Source organism: Salmo salar, chromosome ssa16, assembly GCF_905237065.1.
Source record: "Salmo salar chromosome ssa16, Ssal_v3.1, whole genome shotgun sequence".
NCBI classification, from domain to species: Eukaryota; Metazoa; Chordata; class Actinopteri; order Salmoniformes; family Salmonidae; genus Salmo; species Salmo salar.
Genome location: NC_059457.1, coordinates 12647382 through 12660101, shown reverse-complemented (window position 1 = coordinate 12660101; position 12720 = coordinate 12647382). Strand labels below are relative to the sequence as shown.

The following is a 12720-nucleotide window of genomic DNA, read 5'->3' as shown; positions in this document are numbered from 1 at the left end:
GCATTATTAGAGACATACTAGCATTATTAGAGACATACTAGCATTATTAGAGACATACTAGCATTATTAGAGACATAGTAGCATTATTAGAGACATACTAGCATTATTAGAGACATACTAGCATTATTAGAGAAGTAGTAGCATTATTAGAGACATAGTAGCATGATTGGAGGAGTAGATGGCAGAGATAATTGGGGCAGATCTAGTAAGGCAAAAAAAAAAATTATGTTTACTAAAAGGGACTCTTTGGCGATCCAGAATCTGTCAGCAGATGGATTCACAGCGAAGACAACAGTGACACTCAGAAGTGTTTTTGGAGATGCCTAGCTACTATAATTGCCACTGCCCAGCAGGATATCTGTGGCGCTGAGGTTTTCCTCCACACTCCCACAAGTGGCGTTCCCAGAACCTATCTCTCTAGGAAGTAGAAAGAGGCTCACCGCACCTAACGTGATGAAATATTAAGCTCTTCCTGTGGCACAGCCACATGCATATGTGGCACTTACTGAACCGTACTGACATGTGTGGCAACCATAGACCTACATATTACAGCACTAAGAGTGTCCATCGAAGTTCGACAAACAGACATTTAGGCACAGACAGTGATGACTGCCTATATGTTGTTCAATCTGTTTTGTATAACATATGAGCAGCATGCATTTGGTACTCAGGAGGAAAATGAGAATTAGCGTGGGACATGTGTAACACGGGGATGTTTTCTGTATCCCTGTAGAGATAATAGGAAAATCCCTCCAGATTAGCATTGTGGTGTTGAATTGGCAAAGAGCAGAATCCGATCAGCGTAGCCACTGCAGTGAAAACTGCATAATTAACTCATCTGTTGAGTTTAAATGTATCACCTCCCTAATCTGCATCCAGAGCCTTGATTATTTCCTGTTAGAGTGTGCCGCGGGGAAAGATTAAAGCACCCCGATACAAACCACATCACAAAAGGCTTTGCAGACAAATACATCCCCCCCCCCCCCACCACCACCACCCTTATTCCCATTTCCCAATTATGTAAACCTGCTGCAAAATTAAAGAGGAATCCGGAAGCAATACTTAGGCCCTATTTAATCAAAATGGTAACCTGATTTCTAGCATACATCAAATATGCTTTTTATGAGCAACAAGAGGGTGAGTTTTAATAATAAGCCTGATCCATTTATTTTGTCAATGTACTTTTTTTTTGGAGTTGTCAATAACATAGTAGACGAGTGTATAAATGCTTGAGTTCTTTCAACGACAAAAAAAAAACAAAAAACAATAAGAAGATCATCTGGATTTACTCATTTGGATCTGATGTTTGGACATGGTTGCTCCGTTATGTTATGCGATTGTGTACAATGCGGGGGCAATGTCTCAGCTCAAGCAGCCTCTCTGCTCCACTGATTCTGTACTAATGTAGAGGAGGAGGGAGGGGCAAGGGAAGCCAGAATGTTGTGATTGGTGCAATATGGCTGTGCTAGATGCTGGAGTGGGGCCGCTTGTCCGAGGCCCCAGTGGCAGATGGGAGAGGGAGATTAGTCATGCAACAATATACTGTGGCTACACTTACACTGCACTTCATCCTCCAGGCAGGGACAGCCTTCCAAACAAACGCCATGGCATGAATGCGATTCCACAGAAACAGGGGGCATACATTCACACCAGGCATATCTCTCTCTCGTTCTCTCTCTCCCGCTCTCTCTCTCCCCTGCTCTAATTCCAGCTCTTTTGGGGCTACCTCTGTGTTTGCAATGTGCATCGCTGCAGGGAGGGAAATAGGGAGGCCGACCAGACAGTGTGTCGTATTGAAATGTAATGATATGTATATATGAGCGCTTCCATCACCAGGGGGTTGTGTTGGTAGGAGGTTGACCATGTTATCACGGTAACAGTGAACACAAGCAGCGGCATGGTCCTCTGCCCCTCTGCCTCGTGGGTATGTTCTCTCTCTCTCTTGGAAGCTGCGTCCGTCTAAAATGCAGCCAAAACACTGTGTTTTACCAGAACCTCCCTGGCATCCAATCTTCTGCCATGTCTAGGAAATCTGTTCCCCACAGGGGCAATGTGAAAACACCTTTACACAACACTACTAAATGGATATGGCCATGCCTGAAACCTACAAAGAGAGAGAGATGTATCATGGGATTTTTCTCTATTAACCTGACCATTAAACAAAAGCTGGACTCGGAGGTAACCATACAAGCACACAAAGACGCCAGTTACAAAGCCTGAACATATTTCTGACAACTGCACTAACAAGGCCATTCATAATAAAATTATGCATTTTGTAATTATGAAATGAGACCTGTATGAATAAGTACAGATTTAATACAAAAGGGTTAATTATCTACAAGAGGCAACCATCAAATGATGCTCTTAGATCTTTCCCAACATCTTACAAGCAAATCGCTGAGTAAAAAAGGCTTTTATTATCCTGCTGTTCAGTTCATTTCTACTGATAACATGAATTACTTAAGCCCTGCTATTAGTTTATGAGTCTATAAGGCTGGAAATTCAAATTCAAAGGCTGACAACACCTCCTTTCATGCCTGTCTCTGTCAGATATCTCTTTGCATTTCAATAGCACGATGCATCAGTGAAAGAGTGTGCCCATCTTTTTTCCGTGTGTCATTTCAGCATTGGGCTAAGTGAGACATGGCTCCTTTATCTCTCTGGATGGGCCTCAGCATAATGACATTATTTCAAAGTCCCTCCACCTGAACGGGTCTATTTACTGCCCTACTACGGCATTAGCATTTGCACCTCCTTTGTCGCCGTCATAATTGTAAAAATGGAGAGGAGGAAAAATCTAGAATATTTCTGAAATGCTGACTTCTGCCTCCACATTTAAATTCGCTATGCAGTCTGTGGAGTTGATGTAATTAGATGTACATTACATACATTCATAGCAAGTTTTGGGACCTCATCCTATACAACAACATAAAAAAAAACACATTTGAGCATTAGGGTTGAATGGCAGGAACACGGTTATCGAGAGAATCACTCTCTTTTCCCGGGATAAATAACTAAGAGAAACCGGTAAGTTATAATAAAAGATTTATATGAACTGTTAACCCATCATGGTAACTTTTTTTTCTTGTGACAGGTAGGCCTGCATTTGCCGCAGCGTAGCCTACGCTACAGTAATATAAAGACCGAATGCGCGTCTAATTTACCCATCTCCATCTGGCTTTCGGGGGCCACCTTGTTTTTTCATTGTAAATCAAAAACTTTTGATTGCAGCAGCAGAGTTTTAAAACAGCCGATCACTCACATTGCTTTAAATCAGTGCATGCGCGAGCACTCTCTCACAGTCTTTCTCTCTCCATCAACTCCATTCAAATTGTATCCAAAAATAGATCATCCTGTTCTAGATTGATATACAGCGCTATATTTAGATGCCCTAGCCTACCTCTTTCAGGTAATACATTAAATACAGTATTAGCCTTCCATTAAGCCTTCCATTTAGCTAAGTTATGTATAATAAGCTTCTAACTTATAGCCTCTTGTCTCTTGCGCAATATGCAAACATCTGTGTTCTGCTGGCCTCTCCTTTAAAAACACTCCTTAGCTCTTGGAGTCCCATGCAGGAAAAGCTAGACTAGAATAGCTTGCTGGACATAATTTGTTTTGCATTTCTTATACCAATAGACTATTGGAAGAGGGACACAAGCTCTTTGTTGCTGAATGTTAAATACAGCAGCCAGTAGAACTCACGGGTAGTTTGAAAGAAGAGCGAACTCGCGATGGCGGTAGGTTATAGCAGTTATTCATTCAGACCCATAACCATTCAATGCTCGTGAAGAGAAGTGAAAGCCTTCTGCATCTAATTCTAGTGCTATATTATTCAAGGTTGTCATTAGAACGATGAAGATAAATGGAAATACGTTTCGTTGTCCTTAACTGTTGAAAGCGAGGAAGGAATGAAGCAACAATAGAGAGAGGCAGAGGAGGTAGGCTAATAACATTAGGGGAAATATTAAGGTATATATGCGTCAGCCTACTAATTATACAAATTGGCCCTATTATATTTCAAAATTAAAATCAAATTCGCTAGCCTATAGCCTACTTGTGCTGCACCAAAATTGGATGCTCTCTTCTGTTATATCATAGTTTGAATGATGTGTGTAATTCCAGTACAATACAATACAGTACAATACAGTAATATAGATTAGCCTACTGGAGCTAGTTTAATTTATTTACCCAAGAGAGCATAGCTAGCTACATCTATGGGCTTTTATGTTATTCTGTTGTACATAATGTGCCTATATTCAATATGTAATGGATAACAGCACAATCATTTGGGCTTTTTGTGGCTTGGGCTCATTAAATGTCGTTAATGTAGGGCTCATAAAATGAATTTAATACAGTGCCTTTGGGAAAGTATTCAGACCCCTTGACTTTTTCCACATTTTGTTACGTAACAGCCTTATTCTAAAATTGATTCAATCGTTTTTTTCTCCTTATCAATCTGCACACAATAACCCATAATGAATAAGCAAAAACAGGTTTTTAGACATTTTTGCTAATACAAAATAAATGTAAAAAATGAAATATCACATTTAGATAATTATTCAGACCCTTTACTCAGTGCTTTGTTGAAGCACCTTTGGCAGCGATTACAGCATCGAGTCTTCTTGGGTATGACGCTACAAGCTTGGCACACCTGTATTTGGGGAGTTTCTCCCATTCTATGCAGATCCTCTAAATCTCTGTCAGGTTGAATGGGGAGTGTTGCTGCACAGCTATTTTCAGGTCTCTCCAGAGAGGTTTGATCGGGTTCAAGTCCGGGCTTTGGCTGGGCCACTCAAGGACATTCAGAGACTTGTCCCGAAGCCACTCCTGCGTTGTCTTGGCTGTGTGCTTATGGTCGTTGTCCTGTTGGAAGGTGAACCTTCACCCCAGTCTGAGGTCCTGAGCACTCTGGAGCAGGTTTTCATTAAGGATCTCTCTGTACTTTGCTCTGTTCATCTTCCCCTCAATCCTGACAAGACTCCCAGTCCTTGCTGCTGAAAAACATCCCCACAGCATGATGCTGACACCACCATGCTTCACCTTAGGGATGGTGCCAGGTTTCCTTCAGAAGTGACACTTGGCATTCAGGCCAAAGAGTTTGATCTTGGTTTCATCAGACCAGAGAATCTTGTTTCTCATGGTCTGACTCCTTTAGGTGCCTTTTACAAACTCCAGGCGGGCTGTTATGTGCCTTTAACTGAGGAGTGGCTTCCATCTGCCCACTCTATCATAAAGGCCTGATTGGTGTAGTGCTGCAGAGATGGTTGTTCTTCTGGAAGGTTCTCCCATCTCCACAGAGGAATTCTAGAGCTCTGTCAGAGTGACCATCGGGTTCTTGGTCACCTCTCTGAATAACTCTCCCTACATGTACATATTACCTCAATTACCTCGACTAACCGGTGCCCCCGCACATTGACTCTGTACCGGTACCCCCCTGTATATAGTCTCGCTATTGTTATTTTACTGCTGCTCTTTAATTACTTGTTACTTTTTATTTCTTATTCTTATATTTTTTTAACTGCATTGTTGGGTAGGGGCTCGTAAGTAAGCATTTCACCTGTTGTATTCGGCGCATGTGACCAAGGCCCTTCTCCCCTGATTGCTCAGTTTGGCCGGGCGGCCAGCTGTAGGGAGAGTCTTGGTGGTTCCAAACTTTTTCCATTTAAGAAGCCCTCATCCTCCACATACAACACCCATTCTGCCAGTTACATTCTGTTAAAGGTCCCCTAAGCACACACTTCCCTGGGTCGCTCTTCTTTTCAGTTCGCTGCAACAAACACTCAAACTGGACAGTTTTATCTCCATCTCTTCATTCAAAGACTCAATCATTGACACTCTTACTGACAGTTGTGGCTGCTTTGCGTGATGTATTGTTGTCTCTACCTTCTTGCCATTTGTGCTGTTGTCAGTGCCCAATAATGTTTGTACCATGTTTTGTGCTGCTACCATGTTGTGCTGCTGCCATGTTGTGTTGCTACCATGTTGTTTTCATGTGTTGCTGCCATGCTATATTGTCGAACTTAGGTCTCTCTTTTTATTTTGTATTTTTAATCCCAGCTCCTGTCCCCGCAGGAGGCCTTTGGCCTTCTGGTAGGCCGTCATTGAAAACTGACTTGCCTAGTTAAATAAAAATAAATAATGATGGAGGCCATTGTGTTTTTGGGGAACTTCAATGCTGCAGACATTTTTTGGTACCCTTACCCAGATCTACAATTCCTTCGACCTTATGGCTTGGTTTTTGCTCTGACATGCACTGTCAACTGCGGGACATTATATAGACAGGTGTGTGCCTTTCCAAATCATGTCCAATCAATTGAATTTACCACTGGTGGACTCCAATCAAGTTGTAGAAACAACTCAAGGATGATCAATGGAAGCAGGATGCACCTGAGCTCAATTTCGAGTCTCATAGCAAAGGGTCTGAATTCTTATGTAAATAAGGTATTTTTGTTTAAAACCCTGTTTTCGCTTTGTCATTATGGGGTATTTTGTGTAGATTAATCAATTTTAGAATAAGGCTGTAGCCTGTAATGTAACAAAATGTGGAAAAAGTCAAGGGGTCTGAATACTTTCCGAAGGCCCTGTATATGGCTCATCAGGCTCAGGTAGCATCAGGTTTGAATTTTCATGCTGATCAAAGCTCTTATCAAATCCAGACATTTATATGCTTTATAATGCTTTTGAACGACACTTCCGGTTTTGGCGGGAAAAACCGGGTTACCGGGGAGAAAAGTGATAAATTCTCGGGATGGAACATTTGGAAAATACCGGGGAAAATATTGAACCATAATGAGCATGCCCTCCTTCTCCCAACACCAGACAGAGAGAGACATCCTCATTACCAGAAGAGACTGGTCCTTAGTGAGAATGGCTGGATGAGACTCCAGTCCAATCACAGCTCCAAATTACATGACAAATGACAACACCATCCTCAGAGGTGCAGCTCTCGGCTTTTGCCTCAACACCACCGAGAGCACCAACCAACCCCAGTCCTAACCAGGTGGCTCTGTCCTGTAAGACAGCAGTAACAAGACAGCAGTAACATGGTCATTGATGTGTCAGTGGACTGTTGCCACACTTGTTAATAAGAGACACAGGCTGAGACCCAGGCTATTCACAGAGTCACTGAGTGGTGCTCCGAGGTTTCTATTGAATACAAAAACACGCTAGCTAATTATCACAGGCTGTGAGAGGGGGAAATGCCAGCGTCAATTCAACAGTCAAGTCTGAGCAGATTACTACATACCACAAGCCCTGACTGAACGCCATGGAAATGCTCTTATTAGCGACATAAAGATAGAGAGACCCAGGGTTTAGAAAGGGCTCAAGCTATGACCCTGCATGATATAGGATCCAACATAGTATAAGGCAAGGATGCACGACCTATTGACAGTCACTCTGAAGACGAATCCATTTAAGTGAATTTCACAAATATTAGTCACAGCATGTAGCTTCTTTTTGGAGTCTGATGTCTATCATTGTATAGAGCTAAATTGAATTCTACCCTGATGAGTCATGCAGTTCAAGTTCAGTCAATGCAGTTCAAGGTGGCCTGCACAAAAGTGAGAACTTCAGATACATTCATTGTACGCTGGAAAACTGGGAACAGAAATATCAAATAGAAATCCTGTGTTCATTTTGTGCTCAATATAAAGATTGATTCAAAAATGTACATGTTGTATTTTCCAACAAACACACAGTGCTGAACCATTTTACTTTAATGGATGAAACGGATGCCACAAAAATGTAATAATTGTTGTTCGCGATGCAATATAATGTAAACATGTAGTAGGGAAACCCAGCAATTTGAATGGCCTACTTATTGCTACATCATGATACAAAACACTGGGGTGCTGCATCTTTCATAAAAACAAACCCAACACACAAATTGGAAATCAATTTTGACTGCATTAAAGCAATAACATGTAGCTGTTTCCAGGCAACAACTTAATTGATGAATGGTTCATGAAAGAATTATGTAAAAACCAGAATATTTTGTTGGGGGAAAATAAGATACGAATTCAGATGTAAATACCCCACTCGTGCCTACACTAGCCATCCAGTTCTTCTGGCCTCCTTCTACAGTTCTGAACTGTTGACAATGTCCAGCTATCGGGCTCTGGAGGAAGAGTAATCAGTAAACCCAAGCTAACCTGGCAGCAGCGTAACTCTGTTAGCGTTCAGGCCCCGATAGACAGCTACAGTACTGGGACACTTCACTAGTCCCACTACATGAGGAAGACAGGAGAGCGCTTGTTGTTTGTCTGTCTCCCCTCCAGCAGTGTCGTCCCCTCCCACCTAAGTGCTACTGGCATGGAGGTGAAACGCAACCCTCTGGAAACGGTTTTGTTTCGGTTACTGGCCCAACGCACTAACCACTAGGCTACCTGTCACCCCGTATATATGCTGAACAGTTAATGTTCTGTCAGAGAATTCCAAACTATCTCCTGCAATTTTCAGCTTTAAGCAACACATGGTAGTAGCAGCCAAAAAGACTCCGCTTCCCCCATGTATTGTCCATATATCTGTGAGCAGGCCCACTTCCTCCAGGTATTGTCCATATATCTGTGAGCAGGCCCACTTCCCCCAGGTATTTTCCATATATCTGTGAGCAGGCCCACTTCCCCATGTATTGTCCATATATCTGTGAGCAGGCCCACTTCCTCCAGGTATTGTCCATATATCTGTGAGCAGGCCCACTTCCCCCATGTATTGTCCATATATCTGTGAGCAGGCCCACTTCCCCCATGTATTGTCCATATATCTGTGAGCAGGTCCACTTCCTCCAGGTATTGTCCATATATCTGTGAGCAGGCCCACTTCCCCCATGTATTGTCCATATATCTGTGAGCAGGCCCACTTCCTCCAGGTATTGTGTTGCTGGTGTGTTTCCTATAAGCGCAACTCCTATTCTTCCTTTTAGGCGGCTATATTGCTGAGTCAGACCCCTCTGTTATCTGTCATCTTCCTGGGGCGTCACTCTCTCCCTCAACAACAGGCTCTACCAGGAAAGACAGGCCTGGGTTGGAGTAATATCAACATGCTCCAAGAAGTGTGAACTCCAGAGCAGCCTTCTGCGTGTAAGTGTATAATCCTTCCTTGACTCTCCGCAGGATAGGAGCATGTGGTTTCAAAGGGGGGATGTGAACCCTGTGTGTCCCTAGGCTAACCACTGATACAACCTCTGTTAGAAAACAGTCACGGTGCTCAGGACGCAACAAAGAGGCCGTTTCAGCTCCACCTAACGAAATGTACAAACTCAATTTAGCCCAAATTGTGTTTTCCTTCTCTTCTATTGAAATAGTCAGACACCTTTTATTTACAGACAAAAGTGTAACCTAGTGTGATGGGGGGAATTTTTTATTTAAATCCTCTTGCAAAGTATATTTTTGTCAAAAGAGCCTAGATATTCACTGAAGTATTATAGCTGTTAAATTTCTCATTTTAGCAGATGCTCTTATTCAGAGACATTCAGGAGCAACTAGGGTAAAGTGCCTTGCTCAAGGACACGTAGTCGGCTCAGGGATCCAAACCAGCGGCCTTTCGGGTACTGGACCAACGCTAATAACCACTAGGCTACATATCTGTTAGTACTTAACCAATGATGCAGTAGATCACAGTAATCCAAGTAAAGTAGTAGCATTGTGCCAAATGCTAAATAACATTGTAAGAACCAACAAATGTACTCAATTAATCTGCTATAATAAGGTATTTCTATTTTCTTGTGGTATAATCAGTACATGTTGCCACTACTACTGTATTGTAGTCAGTCCAGGGAAAGGAAGTAGTTGGAGCCTGAATTTCCTGTTTCAGCTGAGGCCAAGAACTCTGAGGAGGTTTGTTTGAGCTTCAGGTTCTGACTCATGTAATGACGGATGGGTTGCATATTGCGGTCATGACACATTCGTTGTAGGACCCATCATCTGTAGCCTAAACAGCTATCAGGATTTTTATTTTGGAAAAGAGAGACTTAAAACAAAAAGGAAGATAGCATTTCAGCTGTCAGATGGTTTGAATTACGAAGCTGTTAATCGCTGATGCAGCGATTGTATATTTAAGTAATTTAAGTGGTATAACATGGTATACATTTTTTAAAAAGCTTTATGGGGCAATATATTTAATCCCATTGATTAAATAGATGGCACGCCTCAACTTGTTACATTTGGACAACTTTTGTTGTTGTGAGGGCTGTTGGTACTAATTTCGAAGGGATAATGAAAGAACCCTTGTCTGTCACCCTCTTTACATTCCTAACCCTATGGTCTTGTGTGTCCTAACCATAGAGTTACAGTGGTCCCATGGTTGGTGGACAGGGCCAAAGTGCAGCCAGAAGAAGCTGGCAGGCAGAGATTCCCCGCGGCTGCAGCTAGCACTGCCATGACGTCACTGGCTGAGTGCCAGCTGTACGGTTTTGGTGGCACCCACCGTCTGCTTTGTGGGGTCGTGCGCGGCTGAAAGTGCAGCGCAGCAGACCGTGCTGAAACGCTCCCTTTGTGACACAGGGTTTACCTCAGGGCACGGAGGGAGGCCCGGGGAACAGGCCAGCAGAGCGGCCAGCCCTCCTGCAGCCAGGCAGCCATGCCCCTGGAGGACGCCCATTGTTCCCCTGCTCACCAAACAAAGCCTGCCCCCCGTGCCTCTGCCCCAGTGCTGTGACACACCAGCCCACCGCACCATGCATTGTTGCTCTAACAAACCCACTCCCAAATGTCATTACATATGAATTTTCTTTCTTCTCTTTTACACTCCATTTACTTTCTGTTGAATTGGCTATCCCTCCCAAAATACAGCCTTTCTCTGTGGCCGCCTCACATTTTGTGTCCTGCGAGTATCAGATAACAAGGTAACTTATCAGGCCAGAGAAATGAGACATATTTCTCTCAGGCAATCTGTCTCAGCATTAATTTTCACTACTCTGAGAATAAGACACGGGAATGACAGAAAGGGACCAAATGATACACTGTTTCCACTGACAACTTATTTAGTTTCCATGGCTTTTAGTTAAGATGGTCACTTCTAATGTTTAAAATGGCCATTTTAGACAAAATCTATTTTAGAATAGTAGAGGGATGATGATTTGCAATCAGATGAAATCGTGAGAGATTGTTGTTACACAAAGCAGTGTAGGCCTATCATTCCCACATTCAGAAGGTAAATCACCTGTTGATTTTATAACATGTTGACGAGACCAATGGTTCTTAAAAGACATGTCAATTTAATATGTTGTTGTTTGGAATAAAGTCCAGGTATTTAACATAGGCTACTGTAATTTACGGAGCCAGGTTATCCAAGTGACTTTCTAAGGCTGTGGATGCTTCGGTGTTTCAGGCCTTCCCCTTTTCCCCATACAAAGACAGAATAACAAGGAGAAAATAGCTGGCGACTCCAAAAATCTACCATATTGTAATGCCATTTATAAGCTAAATTAAGCAGATAGCACCGACTAGGCACACAGGAGCCATATGGTGCCTCTACTGCCTGTTGCAGGCATAACAATAGGCTGGCCTAGACAGTGAGGGGCAAACACAGCCGAACAAATGGTCGTTAGTCCACATTTCCACAGCAGGGAGGGGTAAAACCAAACGTCTGGATTTGCATTTTTTTTTTTCTCTACAGGTGCATGAAGTACTAAACCAGATGTCAACGGAGTAGGAGAGTAGGACTGTTTGCCCATGGGGATTCAACAGTTTCATACGCACAGGCGTAGCACACAATCCCTGCAGCCCACACAAGACGGGGGGCCCACGAGCCTTTGGGGTTGGGGCCCCCCAAAAAATATTTAGAATTACAGACGCATGGAAAAATGTGTAAAATAACATGAGATTAGCTATTAAACTGCAAATGTTTGTCTCTGCCACATGGCAAAAATAAAAAATAAAAATGTGTTGCTCCAACCTTCCGGGGGCCCCGCGAAACTGCGCTACGCCACTGTTCATATACTCACAGCCTGAACCCAGCAAAGATAATAAAATACCCTATTTCCCTCCATCCATCCCTCCCCTCTTTCAAAGTTACCCACAGTCCTCCACTCCCAGAAGTAACTGGTGAGTTTTGCACCTCCCCCCACCCCTCTGATTTCAGAAGCGGGTTGAAGTCCCTCTTGGCTAGACAAAATATTTATTTCAAGCTTTATTTTCAATCTAATAACTAAGCCCACTTTTAGGAAAGTGATAACAACATTAACTTTAGTGACATAGCAATGGTCAGATTGAAAAACAGTTTCATAACATATCATGTGGAAAAAAAATCAAGACAAGTAAAGCTGAATACTTGAACATTTGACTCAAGTCAGTATTTCACTAAAGATATCTGTTAATTATCTAATTGCGATTAGATGTTTCACATTATTCTTTCAAAATTAGCAGGTTATTAAAATGTGATTACGCATGATCAAAACAAACTTCTAATCTAATCCATGGGCTCATGGAATAATTGCAGGCATATTTTCTTTGATGAGAGAATGGTGATTAAATTAAATGAAACACTGTACTTATCATAGCATTCATAAACCAAATTACAAAAGATTTTCATTTGCTTCTTGGACTCATGAAATCACAGGAGGGTTAGAGACTGTATTACACACTTGTACCTAGTCGAATGAATCATTAACAAAGGCAAAGGCCCTCTGTAATATAGACTTTCTCCTTCACACATAATGTACCAGATAGTTAAAATTATGAAAATATATGTTTTTTTATATGAAAATCTCAAAATAAC

At 42.3% G+C, this 12720-nt stretch overlaps 1 protein-coding gene across 2 annotated transcripts in view; it reads right to left on the bottom strand.

Moving 5' to 3' along the window:
• LOC106573217 (transcriptional enhancer factor TEF-1) overlaps window positions 1-12720 on the bottom strand; it is a 39375-nt gene that overhangs the window by 25801 nt on the left and 854 nt on the right. The gene's annotated exons all lie outside the window — the stretch shown is intronic.